This window comes from Cryptotermes secundus, unplaced genomic scaffold (assembly GCF_002891405.2).
Source record: "Cryptotermes secundus unplaced genomic scaffold, Csec_1.0 scaffold1232, whole genome shotgun sequence".
NCBI classification, from domain to species: Eukaryota; Metazoa; Arthropoda; class Insecta; order Blattodea; family Kalotermitidae; genus Cryptotermes; species Cryptotermes secundus.
The window spans coordinates 520,663-535,996 of record NW_019719383.1 but is presented as its reverse complement, the minus strand read 5'-3'; the positions used below and the strand labels follow the sequence as shown (position 1 = coordinate 535,996).

The following is a 15,334-nucleotide window of genomic DNA, read 5'->3' as shown; positions in this document are numbered from 1 at the left end:
TTTAAATATTTGGGTAGCTTGTTAACAGATGATGGAAGGTGTACTAGTGAAATTAAATCCAGGATTGCCATGGCAAAAGCTGCATTTAGCAAGAAGAAGAATCTTTTTGCCAGCAAATTGGACTTAAATTTGAGGAAGAAACTAGTGAAATGCTACATTTGGAGCATAGCTCTGTATGGAGCTGAAACATGGACACCTAGGGCAGTAGATCAGAAACATCTGGAAAGTTTTGAAATGTGGTGTTGGAGAAGGATGGAGAAGATCAGTTGGACCGATTTTGGACATGGTTTGATGGTGCATATAAATGCATATTTTGCCTGTTTTATGAATAAGCATCATATTTTCAAAGATCTCTATTTATACTGCATATTTCCTTTTTAAAAATGTTTATCATATATATTTTTTAATTTTATGTTCAGATTTTCAATCATCGTCATGTGTATACAGTTTTTCTCTTCCGTATTAGGATATGTTGCATATTTGACTCAACATTTTGTCATGATTCATGTTTCTGATGCAGTACCCAGGACGGGACTTCTCTGATCCCTGTACTCGTAACTTGTCTCATCTGCGTACCATCAAAGTGGCTGCGAAGAGATTAGTCAGAAGCATTGACATGTAGCCGCAATTAACATAATATTGTAACATGTTTCGTTACAGAATACGCCGTAGAGATCGTTAATTGGTTTATTCAACAATCTACAAGAAATGGCTACAATTAATTATAACACAGTTGCAGGTTTCCACACTTTACAAACACCACAACCAAAGTCTTCACGTACTAATAACGCGGGAGCTATACAAATCTCCCTGAATTACACACTCCAAATATAACTGTACTACAGCACTCACTAAGTCTCGAAAGCACAGAATAAGTCTTCCGCTCGCTGACTTCTTAGTTATCGCACACTCGCAGGCTGCTACCTTGAGAACTGTTGATAACACACTGACTCTCGCTTGGTGCTCAGCCGGCTTTTATTCCGTTTGCTGTTGCTAGGGTCGCCCGCCACTTCACTAGTGTGACGTGGCATATAGCCTAGCAACGCTGTTACCCCTTGGTGACGTCACCGCTGTTGACTCGCTTTGCATAGCTACCAGGTTGCGGGGACTCGGCTAACTTCGGCTCTGCTCGGCTCACTTCGGCTCCGCTCGGCTCACTTCGGCTCCGCTCGTGACGTCACCGCTGGGAGAGTGGCGGTGTGATGACTCGCCTATTACGCGAGCGCTACGTTACTGCCACGTGCCGCTGGGGAGGTAGGGGTCCTCAGTTGCACAACATGTCACAATATTGTACTATTCGACTTATAAGGGACTTCACTTATTTATTTCCGAAGTCTCCATGAGGTTCGTTATGTTTCATTTGAAGTTGGGTTCAATTCACATTAGTGGTGACTAGTCTGTGGTTAAGTTTGTATGGCTTCTTGTAGTCATTCCAAAAGTGAAAGAAAGTCAGAAAACTAAATTACAGCTATATCAATGCCAGTTCCAAAAAGAGATGATAACTATGGATAACAATTCTTTATTGTCGAGTGTGTGAAAAACGCTTTCAAGTGCTTCAGCATTTGAACACCAATATACACAAAGAGACTATTAAAATTAAATCGACGGAAAGTGCTCTTAAAAAATTGCTTAGTGAATTTCTAATAGTTTTTCAAGGTTCTTCTTTGACTTATTCGACGCCTTTTTATCAGAAGATATTCCACTGTGGAAACTAACCAGTCCTGCTCTGAGAAACTTCATAGATAAGTATACACAGTGCAAAGTGCTGGATGAATCTATTGTGCGCAAAAATTATGTGAAGCATTGTTACATTCTTACAGTTGAAAGCATTAGAGATAAGATTCAAGATAATTTTGTGTGGGTATCAATCAATGAAACATAAGATTGTGAGGGACGGTTTATTGCAAATTGTATAGATGGATCCTTTAATAAGAATGAACAATCTACCCCATATCTTCTTGCAGCAGCGCAATTTGAAACCACAAATAGCTCCTCAGTTTCCAAATTTTTTATGAATTCCATGAATTTACTATGGCTGAATGGCATTCAGTATGAGCGCGTATTGCTCTTTGTGACTGATGCCGCAAGTTATGTGATGTAAGCCAGTACTGCTCTTAAAGTTGTATTTCCAAATATGACACATTTAACTTGCCTTGCCCATGGGTTGCACCATGTTGCAGAGACAATTCGTGCAAATTTTCTGCTTGTTGACAGGTTGCTGTCTTCTGTGAAGAAGGTATTTGTTAAAGCGCCATACAGAACAGAAGCCTTTAAAGCAGTGCTACCGAGCGTTCCACTTCCACCAGAACCAATTTTAACGCGCTGGGGCACATGGCTGTGTGCAGCGAGTTATTATACTGAACATTTAGAAATAGTTAGGAATGTTGTGAATACATTTGATCCCAAAAGTGCAGCATCAATTCAAATTGCCCAAGATGTACAAAAAAATGGATAACTAGAAACTAATCTTTCCTATATATCTGCTCACTTCTCTCATTTTCCATCTGCCATTTCCTCACTGGAGGCAAGCAATAGCGATGCTACTTTGTGTCAGTCATTAAGTGCGTTCAAAACCACTGTTTCCAAATTGAATTCGGTTCCTGAAAGAGTTGGTGAAGTAGTAAATGAAAAAGTACACAGCATTCTTGAAAAAAATCCAGGATATGAACAAATTTGTGAAATTGAAGAAATTTTAGCCGGTGAATGTACTGAACTACCAAGTATAAAATCACTTGTCTAACAATGGAGCAAATAGCGGCTTTTGTACATGCGCCTCATAAGTTCCTGTGAGGTGGAAAGAAGTTTTTCCCGCTATAAGGACATCTTACAAGACAATAGGAGGCGACTTAACTATGGAAAACCTAAAACATTTAGTAATTGTGAACTGCAACAGAAGAGAAGTTGAAAGTTCAGAGAGCTAAATGAGAGTACCATTGGTTTTTTAAATTTGTAATGAAATATGTTGGCTTTGTTGTATGATTTGTGTTTAAGTATAGCTTTTTATTGCAATTGAATCATTCAGTGATTACATAGAATGAACTTAAATATTGATTTCTTGTTTCATGTTTTTATTATATTCCAGGTTGTTTTTATCTGATTATTCGATTCTGCTATAAGCCTGCAGCAGTGCTGCCTTTTAGCCTCTTTTATAACTCAGGATTTATACCTTATGTAGTATGCTCTCATGTAGGGATTATTACTGCAGGCTCTTTCGGCAAAAGCTTGAGCCTAACAGGTAACCATTCATTGAGAGGAGCAGCAGTTCCTGTCCAACCATGTGGTGCTCACTTAAACATAATATTGACAATGTTTTAAACAAATTAACCAGAGTTTGCTATATGATCAGATCAAGCAAACCGTATATGTCTCTCCTCACTGGTAATGATTTATTGCTCTGTATTTCAGTCTGTATTATCTTATGATATTGTATTCTGGGGTCAATCTGTGAACAGCAAAAATCTTTTTAACACTTCGCGGACTGGTGATTTAAATATTTAAATCACCCTGGGGACCGGCGTTTTTAAACCTACTACCCTAACTTGTGCACTGTTCACTTTAAAAATTAATATAAAATCTCCTAATTAATTTTATGAACTAAAATTTTTGGAGAAGACTTACCACAGCTCCTAGAAGTGCTTCAGAGTGTGATATTTCTGGAAACATTCCCCTCTGTGAAGAGGCATGACGCAGAACTTGCAGACCTAGTCTCACCCCTGGATCACCAGTAAACTTTCCCAAAGTGGGTGTTTTGTCCACTTTACCCCATGTGGCTGTCCCTGCAATACTAGCACTCGCACTTTCATCGGAGCTCACTGTCACTTTCACTTTCTCTTCTGGTCACAATATTTTGGGGGCCCCTGTCACTGCCACTGACACTGCCCTCGCTATCAGAAGACGAAGCAGTTGGGAAGTCAGATAACTCATCGGAGATCAAATCACAGATTTCTTCTTCTCCGAGAGCTTGCCCGACCTTCAGCTGCTTTCGTCTCTGAGCCATGTTGACACTGAGAATATCTTGCCTCACACATAGAAGCTTCGACTTGAACAAAGGGACTTTTCTTTATAGTGAGAGGGGAATAGAGAGTGGTCACATTGCTGACTCGGAAAACAAACATTCTGAAGGTCAGCTACGCAGAACTTTTAAGACATGTGGCCACCAAAGCGAGGAATAGTGTGTTGCAACATAACGTATCCTAAAAGCCTAAATCTAGGCGACCGGTCTGCCACATTTAAAACCCAAATGCCTAGGCCTAGGCATCCGGTCCAGGAAGTGTTAAGTTACAAGGAAGAGTTGTTCACTTAATGACAGAATATGGAAGTAGGTCCTCATGTAGGGATATTTTTAGACAGATTTTGCCATTAAAATCTCAATATATTTTTTTGATCCTGTTGTTTGTTCTAAAGAATAGGAATCTTTTTATTACTAATTATGGTAGGCATAATGTGCAGACCGGACATTGTGAAAATTTATATTTTCCTACTTCCTCTCTATCATTGTGTCAAAATGGTGTTTACTACACTGGTATAAAATTTTCTTAATAAATTGCCACTTGAATTAAAAGAGCTTCTACAGATGCCTAAAATTTTAAAGAGTTCCTTAAGAAGATATTTGGTGTTGCACTCTTTTTACAAACTGGGGCAATTTTATTGTATGAAAAGTTAATAGATTCTTCATTTGCATTCAGTTATTTGTAATCATGTTTACTTGTGTTCTGTATATGTTGTGTATGTTTTACATTATGTTGCCTAGACTTGTTCCAGTGATTAATTGGAACATTTGTTCTGATATGTCACTCATTCTATATGCAATGGCCTGTGAATATACTTTTCAGCGCGTATCTGGATCTGCTTGAATTTGAAATAAATGAACATGAACATAAACATGTAATGAGAAACAGCTACAGCAAGGAGAGCATATATTGTTTCATGTGTGGTGGTGTACAGCCATGACTGATAGAAGATATGATGCCTTTACAGAACTGTACAAATTCAGAGGAGGTTCTAGTGGGTCCATATGGTGAGACATACCCAGCAAGTCATGATGCAAACCAGGCCATGAATATAAAAGCTGAGGAAGTCTCAGATGCAGAAGAGGAAGCAGATCCTCTGCAAATAACAGTTCAGAAGATAAAGGCTGAACCTGAGGTGAGCTGTATGCTTCTGTATGTCCACTGTTAGGCAGATATCACAGATAGGCAGGAATTGTAGTTGTCTCTCTCATCTCCATCTGTCTGTGCACATGGGACAGCTCCACTGTGCTGCTGACTCGCTTTTGAATGTCTTTTTGTGAAGTGTCTAGACAGTTGTAGTTTGTTGAATGTATGCTGCTTGAGATGTACCACTTCCATTTCCTTTTAAGCATTTCTGACGTAGATGAAATTAAATTTTGTGTAAACTGAACTGTATTTGAGAGAAATTCTATAGCAGAAAAAATCCCTAGGGAGTCACAGAACTGTTTGCAGTTAGTTGCTGGTACACTTGTTAGAACCAAGAATTTAAGTTACTAGGACTCTTGTAAGCTAATTACAGTGATCCCCACAAGATACTTATCATGTGATTAATGGGTTTCAAGGTTACAAAAGATTCTGCATTCTCTTGCAACAAGCCTGGCAAGAATTGTACTGCAGAGAGCTGAAGAAAAGTTTCCTGCTGTAATCGAAAGGATTGGGAGCGTTTCATTCTTGTGTGCACAGACAAGAATTTTGTTGCTGTATTTCAATTCTCTTGGTCAAAGAAACTAAATATTTTGTGACCTGCTTCTCTTTGTTTGCATAATCCATGTGGGGAGTTTCGTGCACTTGGGTGATAACGGTTGGGATATTGTGTAGGAGAGCAATGAGTTCAAGGAGAGTGGTGTCTGTAAGTCACATAGAGCACATGCAACAGTGAGAAATGCATACAAAGTTTTCAATGGAAAATCTGAGAGAAGCAGACAACTTAGGAGACCTCAGTGCGGATAGAGAGATCCTATTGAGATAGATTTTACAGAAATAATTTGGAATGGTTTGTATCGGGTCTGTTTGCCTTAGGATGCAGAGCCATGATGAGCATGTGTGATCACAGTAATGAGCACTTAGGTACCATAACATACTCCATGGAGCTGAGTGAGTCCTTGAGAAGCCACCTGTTGCTTGGCCACTGAAGAATTTCCCAACATTGTATAGAACCTGGAAGTTTATTGACATGTTCGCAAAAACAAGTCACAGGTCCCTATCCTGAGCCATATGAATCCAGTCCACCCCACCCCAACCCAATTATCTTAAAGATCCATTTAAATACGTGGTGCAATTCAAAAATTCCCAAAATATATTAATAAAAACTATTACATCTTACCTAGATCTTATTCTACATACACCGATCCCAGCGTTTCTGCCACTCTTCAGATGCATCCTGGAAGTCTTTTTTTGTTAGGGTGTTTAGTATCGTCTGCGTTTCCACTTGAATTTCCTCAAATGTATCAAATCATCGCCCCTTCAAGTTGATTTTCATCTTGGGGAAGAGAAAGAAGTCGCATGGAGCTAAGTCTGGCGAGTACGGTGAGTGGGGTACAACTGCCATCTTGTTTTTAGCCAAAAATTCCTGCACAATGTAAGCCATATGCAGTCGGGCGTTGTCATGGTGGAGTACCCAGTCGTTTGTGTGCCACTTCTCTGGACGTTTTCTCCTCATGTTCTACCTCAAACGCCCTAGAACATCGCGATAGAACTCTTTATTGACTGTCTGACCAGGAGGGACGAACTCCTTATGAACAATCCCGTCAACATAAAAAAAAACAGATCAACATGGACTTAATGTTGCTCTTGACTTGTCGAGCTTTTTTTGGCCGAGGTGAAGAAGGGCTCTTCCATTGCGACGATTTCTGCTTGCTTTCAGGGTAGTAGCCATAAACCCAACTTTTGTCACCAGTGACAACCTTCGAAAGAAAGTTTGGATCTTCTTGAAGCTGTTGCTGAAGTTGCAGACTTCCAAGTGATGCTGCTTCTGTTCATTTTGCAGCAGTCGTGGCACAAACTTCGCCGCAATCGTCCTCATGTTCAGTTCCTCTGACATAATTCGTTGACATGGACCATTACTTAGTCCCAAGGTGTTACAGAGGTCTTGGATGGTCAGTCTACGATCTTGCAGAATCAGATCCCTAACTTTCGTGACTTTTTCTGGTGTTTTGCACATTGATGGCCATCCCGAACGATCGTCATCATCAGTCAGTGTTCGGCCATTTTTAAAACGCTTATACCAGTTGTAAGTTTGTGTCTGGCCTAAACTGTTTTCACCAAAAGCTTGCTTCAACATTTGGTGCGTTTCTGCAGTGGTTTTCCGAAGTTTGAAACAAAACTTTATACAGACCCGCTGCTCTCTCAGGCCAGCCATCGCAAAACCGCAAACTCACGCAAACACAACAGTGGAAATACGTTCACCAACAATAAGCCCAACCACTCAATTTGACGCCGCTTGCCACACTGATTCAAGAAGGATGTGCGAGGAGACACCTAGTGGTATTTCGATGTACTCATAACCATTCGTGCGCAAAATTCAAATTTCGGTAACTTTTGGATTGCCCCACGTATTATCTTCCCACCTATGCCTAGGTGTTCCTATTGGTCTCTTTCATTCCGTCTTTATCAGCAAATCCTATATCCATTCCTCATCTCCCCCATGTCCATTTCATCCTCCTTGACTTGATCATATAATTATGCTTGGTGAATGAAGGTTACAAGTTGTGGAGCTCTTCATTATGATGTTTTTGGTACCAAAATAGCAGATATTTTCTGTACTGCCGCAGTGACTGATAATTTCTTGGGAAGGTCACTGAGCTGTGAACAGTACTTTATAGTTATCATGAAAGCTGTAGAGAAGAACATCTGTACAAAACACCTCTTATGAGTTAGATGTGATGAGAAACAGGCACAGCAAGGAGAGCATGTGCTGTTTCATGTGTGATGTTGTGCATCCATTTCTGATAAGGATGTGATGGTTTTTACAGATCTGTACAGATTCGGAGAACGCGTTAGTGGGTCCATATGTTGAGACATACCCAACACCTCAATATGCAGATCAGGCCATGAATGTAAAAGCTGAGACAGTCTCAGATGCAGAAGAGGAGGAGGATCCTGTCCCAATAGCATTTATAGAAATAAAGGCTGAACCTGAGGTGAGCTGTATGTGCACTGTTAGGCAGATGACACAAATGTGCAGAAATGCCGCTTGTCTTCTCTGTGAACTTGAAACAACTCTACTGTGCTGTTGACTAGATTCTGAAAGGTTTTTTTTCCTGAAATGTTTCTAGGCAACTGTACCACGTTGAATGTTGCATGTGATATACCACTCCCATTTTTCTTAAACAGATCTAATATAGATGACGGTAGATCTTCTGTAAACTGAATGTTTGCGGTAAATTCCATAGCTGGAACAATCCTTCACTGTTAAGAATAATAGACCACTGTAGGTCGCAGTGCAAGGGCCAAGAGGCCTACCCCTCATTCATTCATCCATCCTTCACAATTTCCTTGTCTGTCCAGTCCACTAAGCATTGCTTTGGTACTACATATGGGGTTCCCAGGATCTATAAATGCTGAAGTTAATCATTTGTTTTTTGTCTCCTTGCAGTCTGTATCCATGTAATAACATAGCAATGTCATTGTGTTGAGGATGTATAACAGGATAACTATTCTCTAAAGATTTGTGACAGCGCGTGACATATTATAGACACGTGTTGCCTGTCGCTCTTTGTTTGAAGTAAATTTAATATACCTGACACTGCTGCAGTTGCCTCTGTACCTGCTGTCAGGTGATTGGTTGTCATGACAGATTTCATGTTGTTTTCTGTTAGACAGAAAGGTGACTAACTATTAGATAAGAGAATGTGTAAAAGGTGTAGAAAGCAATAGTGAAGAATTGGCATTGGCAACACATCCTAAAATATAGACGCAATGGTGGTGAAGTGGTATCTACAATGGATGTAGTTAAACACACAAATAAAGTTATTAATGAACATCAAAGAAAATTTCTACATCTACATGTAGACGGAGGTTCTTACTTTTCTCAGCCGGTTCACAGCAACTGATGCACCACTGGCTGCAGGGTGCATACAAATTTTGCCAGTGTATCAGTATGCTTGTGGCAAGTAACATTTGGAATGAAGTATACAATTCACAGGTCACAGAAGTTGTAGAAAATGCTGTCGTCCTACACGTAGACATTCCTTGCGCCAGAAGAAGGGGTTCCGATTAACCCTTGAAGCTGTTGTGCTGGAATTTTTGCAATTTCCCTATGATTTTTTTTTTTTTTTTCCTAATGGGGTATATCCCTGCAAGTGTAACCCATGCTTCATCAGAAAAAGAATGTCAGTTCCAGATGAATCTCATCTTCAGTGATACACTGTAGAAACCAACTGCAGAAATGAATTTAGAATTGTTTTTTGTTTATAGTCCTGATAGCATTTATATTTATATCCACACAGCAGATTTTGGAAGCTGGATATACATTTGGCACAATGGACCAGACCATAAAAGTGTTATATATGAAGGAAGGACCCAAACACAACACATTAGACAGATTTTATATATATGAGACATAATGAAGGAAGGTTTACAGATGAATGATACATTAACAGAAATACATAATCCCATATTTGACTTTCTAGTAAAAACACACACACACACACACCAAATAACCCCACCCCTTCCCCATCTCTTTAGCCACTCACAGTAGCCTTCCCCCTACCTCATACCACTCGACTGTACACAAACATACCCACTTAACACCACACGCTGTGGAGGGAGCACACACAAACCAGGAACATATGGCAGTCAAAAACTGAAAGTAGACCACGAACGTGAGGGGCAGACTGCCGAGAAAAACACCTTGATACATTTATGAAAATGACAACACCCCAGGTGAGGTGAAATAATATGCAACAGATATTTTCAAGGATTTTATCTCTTTTTACTTAAAAAATAATAAGGAAAACCACAGCGTGTGATTTCCACACAAATCAAAACAGTGTAGAAATTTTTTAACAGTTTTAGTAAAATATCTGTAACATAAAAACACCTGAAGATGGCCGTTTGGGGCAGAAACATGTAATGTTGAAGTGTAAAATGTAAACGTGTTGCAATTTTGACGGAAGATAAACAATGGACACTAACTAAACGAGTTTAATAACAACACACTCACAAGTTTCTCCTTATAATAATTAGAAAACTGTTTACAGATCACTCTGAATAAACAACCTGTTGTGTGACATACAGAATAACGAGCATAAGTTCCACAAGAGGATAGTAAGGTCAGTACCACACGACCTAACTCATGTGAGAAGATCCTGATACGCAGGTGCCCCACACTATAGTGCCTTCTGCCACCAGAAAATCATGTCAACAAGTAGCGGTCACAAAGTTTTAAAGAGATATCAAAATATATCATTTCCATTTTAGTACAATTTTAATTTTCATGTTTTAATCTTTAGTCAATTTTTCAATTATATTGCCTGAGTATTTTAAAATTTTAACTTAAAGATTCAATTTTTGCATTTAAAAACACTCAAGTGCACAATAAGGATCCTTATTGAAGAATTAGTTGCATATTGTTAAATGCCATTCACCAACTGAGTCTGGTATCATTGTACACCTGATGACAACCCAGTATAAGGGTCTAAACATCTAGCATCAATAAAAGCAGATGTTGATACGATAGTGTCTACCTGCTTTAAATACAGAATATTGTTGTGTAGACTGCATACTTCTGTGTACATTTTATGAACATATGTAGCTGTTGCAAGGAGTTTGCACTCCTGCTTCTACACAGTGTGGTGTGCACAATGCCATTTCACATATCCCGAAGTTGTGGCCATTTTCTGGCAAAAGCCAAACATTTACACTGTCAGGGAATCTTGTGTGGCAACCCAGGAGATGACTCATATGGATTTGTTCATTGTATCAGGGTGGACATGTCAGGGTTTTGTCGGGCCATGTACCGCCTTTCTTAATATCATTTATAGCTCAGCCTTTATTGTTATTTCATTCTAGGAGCCTTTCCACTATTAATTAGATGTCTGTCCAGCCTTACAAATGCATAATTTTATTTAATTTGCAATTTGTTATACAGTGGCAGTGCAGTGTAACTTCTGTTGACTCAGAAACCTCCATACATGCTGATGGACTTAGGCACACCCCACACAAGGGGCTGTGCTCTCTCTGTCACCACACTCATACTTACCGATTTAACATGTCACTGTATTGGGGCTTCAAATTATTTCTCTTCCTGTTAGGATTTTTCATGTTATTTACTCTCATTTTCCAGGGTAATTTGAATGAAATTCAACCCGTACATGGTGAGGAGCGACGATATTCCTGTGATGAGTGTGGACTTTCATTCAGTCAAGAGCAAATTCTGATAGCACGTCGACACATACATAGTGGGGAGCGGACATTTTGTTGCAACGGGTGTAACAAGTCATTTAGTCGGCAGAGTTGTCTGAAGATACATCAGCGCATACATAGTGGGGAGAAGCCATTTTGTTGCAATGTGTGTAACAAGTCATTTAGTCGGCAGAGTTGTCTGAAGATACATAGGCGCATACATAGTGGCGAAAAGCCATTTTGTTGTGATGAATGTAATAAGTCATTTAGTCAGCAGAGTAATCTGAAGACACACCAACGCATACATAGTGGGGAGAAGCCATTTTGCTGTGATGTATGTAATAAGTCGTTCATTTTAAAGAGTGACGTGAAGAAACATCAGCGCATACATAGTGGAGAGAAGCCATTTTGCTGTGATGTATGTAATAAGTCATTCAGTCAACACAGTAGTCTGAAGAAACATCAGCTCATACATAGTGGAGAGAAGCCATTTTGCTGTGATATATGTAATAAGTCGTTCATTTTGAACAGTCATCTCAAGAGGCATCGGCACATACATAGTGGAGAAAAGCCATTTTGCTGTGATGTATGTAATAAGTCATTCAGTGATCATAGTAGTCTCAAGGCACATCGGCGTACACATAGTGGAGAGAAGCCATTTTGCTGTGATGTATGTAATAAGTCATTCTTTTTGAAGAATGATTTGAAGAGGCATCGGCACATGCATAGTGGAGAAAAGCCATTTTGCTGTGATGTATGTAATAAGTCATTCTTTTTGAAGAATGATTTGAAGAGGCATCGGCACATGCATAGTGGAGAAAAGCCATTTTGCTGTGATGTATGTAATAAGTCATTGAGTGATCACAGTAATCTGAAGGCACATCGGCGCATACATAGTGGAGAGAAGCCATTTTGCTGTGATGTATGTAATAAGTCATTGAGTGATCACAGTAATCTGAAGGCACATCGGCGCATACATAGTGGAGAGAAGCCATTTTGCTGTGTTGTATGTAATAAATCATTCAGTGATCACACTACTCTGAAGAACCATCAGCACATACATAGTGGAGAGAAGCCATTTTGCTGTGATATATGTAATAAGGCATTCAGTCAGCAGAGCACTCTGAAGACACATCGGAGCACACATAGTGGAGAGAAGCTGTTTTGCTGTGATGTATGTAAAAAGTCATTCAGTGAGCAGAATCATCTGAAGAGACATCAGCGCATACATGTTGATGTGTGCAGTAAATCATAGAGCAGTAGAAATGGATGTAGACTAAAGGAACATTATGTGACTTGTAGCATGCCACAGTTTTCATGTTGTAAGTAAGACAGTTTTGCTGTGTGTGGCATGCTTCACTTTTGTAGAATGCTACAGTATATTGCGGTTTATTGCTTTTGCTAACTTTTCAAACTGACGGGAAATGAACTGAGTCCCATGGTACGAAACATCTGTGCAAATGAGTTCCATTTGATTCTAATTGTTGAATGTGCTCAATGCCCCCTCTTGTTGAGTGGAAAGAGACATGACATTGAAGAAAGCAGTCTTCTGGGATTTGGCACCGTGTATATGTGGTCCTCAAATCTTACAGACATGATATTCTCCTACACTTATGATGTTAATTCAGCACTAGAAGCTAATGATTAGTAGAGTGTAGCACTGAAATGGATTGACAGCTTATGCACATAATTCAGTGGCATTGTATGTTTTTTGCTGTACGTTATCTGTGCTCTTCTGCCATTACATGTCATTAAATTCGTTGATCAGTTAGTTACAGATAGATATATCACTTGGATTGAGTATATTGAGATAACTGTTATGGATTTGGTCAGATGAATACAAAGTATGCTATATTGGACATTGAAGACAAGATATATTTTTGTGGGATACTTGGTATATTGATTATAAAAAGAAAGTTAAATAAAGGTTGGTTGATTCTGCTTGTGGAGAAACGTAATGGTACAGAGAATTTAATTTGGAAAGCTGAAGAAAGATTTGCTGACATCTTTTCATTGTGAATATCAGAAGAGAAACAGCGGTCTGTCATGAGATCAGAAGAGAAAGTGGTTTGGCACTGAGGCACTCCTTTTTGCTTTAGGTCTCCTTTGCTTTAGAGGGAAAGAGTCAGCTGAAAATTGTGAAGTAAGTTTCAGTGTAATTATATAATTTTTAATAAAATTAGGCAGTGTCATTAATATTATTAATTGCAGTTCAGAGGTTTCATGTAGTGGAATGACATGAGGAATAGCTTTTAAATGTACTTAAATTCAATGTAATTATGCCCCTTACTCCGTACCCGTTTTCTTCACTGCCTCAATGAACTGCATCATAACTAAAGCTAATGCTTGGTCACTCCAAGCAAGTGATCTCTGATTACTGACACTTTCTTTTTGCCAAGGAACGCTTGCTTCATTTTCATAAGATGTACCATGCATTCGTCCCTCAATAACTTTGCATCAGCAGAGTTCTTCCTCATGTGTCACCACACATTGGCTGTCGCTGCATCACCAGAACTGATCCTGCTCCATGGTTCTGGAATATGTTCCATTTTGTATGTCTTCACCATATGAAGTAGTGCGCAGTGCATGAATGGATTTTCAAGTTGCAGTTGTCCTCAGAAAAATGTGAAGGTAGGCTGATGCTGTGTATTCTGTATGCTGAAAGAAGGGTGAAATCATCTGGCTCAGGATAGGGGCCAGTGTCTGGCTGTGAATGGTAATGAACCCTTGCATTCCATAACATGTTGGTAATTCATTGAGTAGCTGAGCAACTAGTAGCTTTTCTGAAAAGATGCAGCTGTGTGAAGTTTGTTAATATTTTGCATTAGAACTTCTAGGCTGATTGTCTGGAACTGGAATTTGGTGTTGACCCCATCCTGCTGAATCAACCCAAATGTGTCTCCAATGGTCAGTAAGTCTGGGTTCCCTGTTATATACATTGAGGTAGTAGAGTATGCTACGTATATATACCTGAGGGCAGTGACTCGCATCCAGCCAGTCAGTTTATCAAACCCTGTATTCCCACCAGACTGAAGCAAAGCTTGTCTTCCAAGAAATGTATTTTTGCAGTATGTGTTTCCACTTTAATTACTGATACATAAGTAACTCCAGGGAGCTGAGTTAGTAATCATTAAAGGAAGGTGTTATTTTTGAGACTTCGCATCCCACTAGCTCAGAAAGTGTTTTAATGTATATAAATTTTATGTCACATTGTGAGCACATGCTGTGCACAGTGAAACAGGCGCTTGTTGTAGCTGATGCAGCAGAGGGACTGACATGGAGAAGGCAATGCAGAGCTGTGTGGAAAGGATGAATGAAGAGCCAAATAACAGTACAAAACTTGAGGAATAAGAAATGTGACCAAGAAAGAAGATGGGCAGAATAACAAGGAGATTCTGATCATGACATAGAAGCCTGTACCTTAACTGAAGGAGAAAAAAAAAATGTTTCTGTCTTGCTCTTCATTCACAAAAATTCAGAATTTAAACTTTGTATTGTATAATATATATTTAAGCATCCTGTTGCACTCCACACGATAAATGATACAAACTCCGTCCCAAGTGCAAACAATATATATTATATGTCTTTGATCTTGTTCTCTTCTACACTACATGTTTCGGCCTCTATCGGCCATCATCAGGTATATACTCTTAACGTTGCTGCCACACTGAACCCAGTCTAAAATTTAACATTTAAAACACATTGTTATTCTCTTCGTATTATCAACATCTACCTCGTTGATATGTGTCTGGTATGTAGATTATATTGCACACGTCAAATTTGATTTTCCTGTAGTAGCACTATAAAATCTTTAGTTATGATTTTAAAATCCTTTAAAATTATCTCTAAATTTTAAATTTAAAATTTAAAATTGTTAGGGTTACTCGCCCTATGTCTAAAGTGCTGGAGCAGCTAGTTCTTGTTTCCACACTGTACAGGTGTTATTCTGTGTAGTCTTCCTGTGTGCGTGCCGCTGCTTG

At 39.2% G+C, this 15,334-nt stretch overlaps 1 long non-coding RNA gene across 1 annotated transcript in view; it reads left to right on the top strand.

The window, feature by feature from the left end:
* The first annotated feature begins 12,414 nt into the window (after nucleotides 1-12,414).
* The window catches only part of LOC117282499, a 7,351-nt gene continuing 4,431 nt past the window's right edge, over nucleotides 12,415-15,334 (top strand). The window contains exons 1-2 of the long non-coding RNA XR_004513253.1: nucleotides 12,415-13,497; nucleotides 13,754-13,985. This is a non-coding gene — a long non-coding RNA (uncharacterized LOC117282499). The remainder of the gene's footprint in view (nucleotides 13,498-13,753; nucleotides 13,986-15,334) is intronic.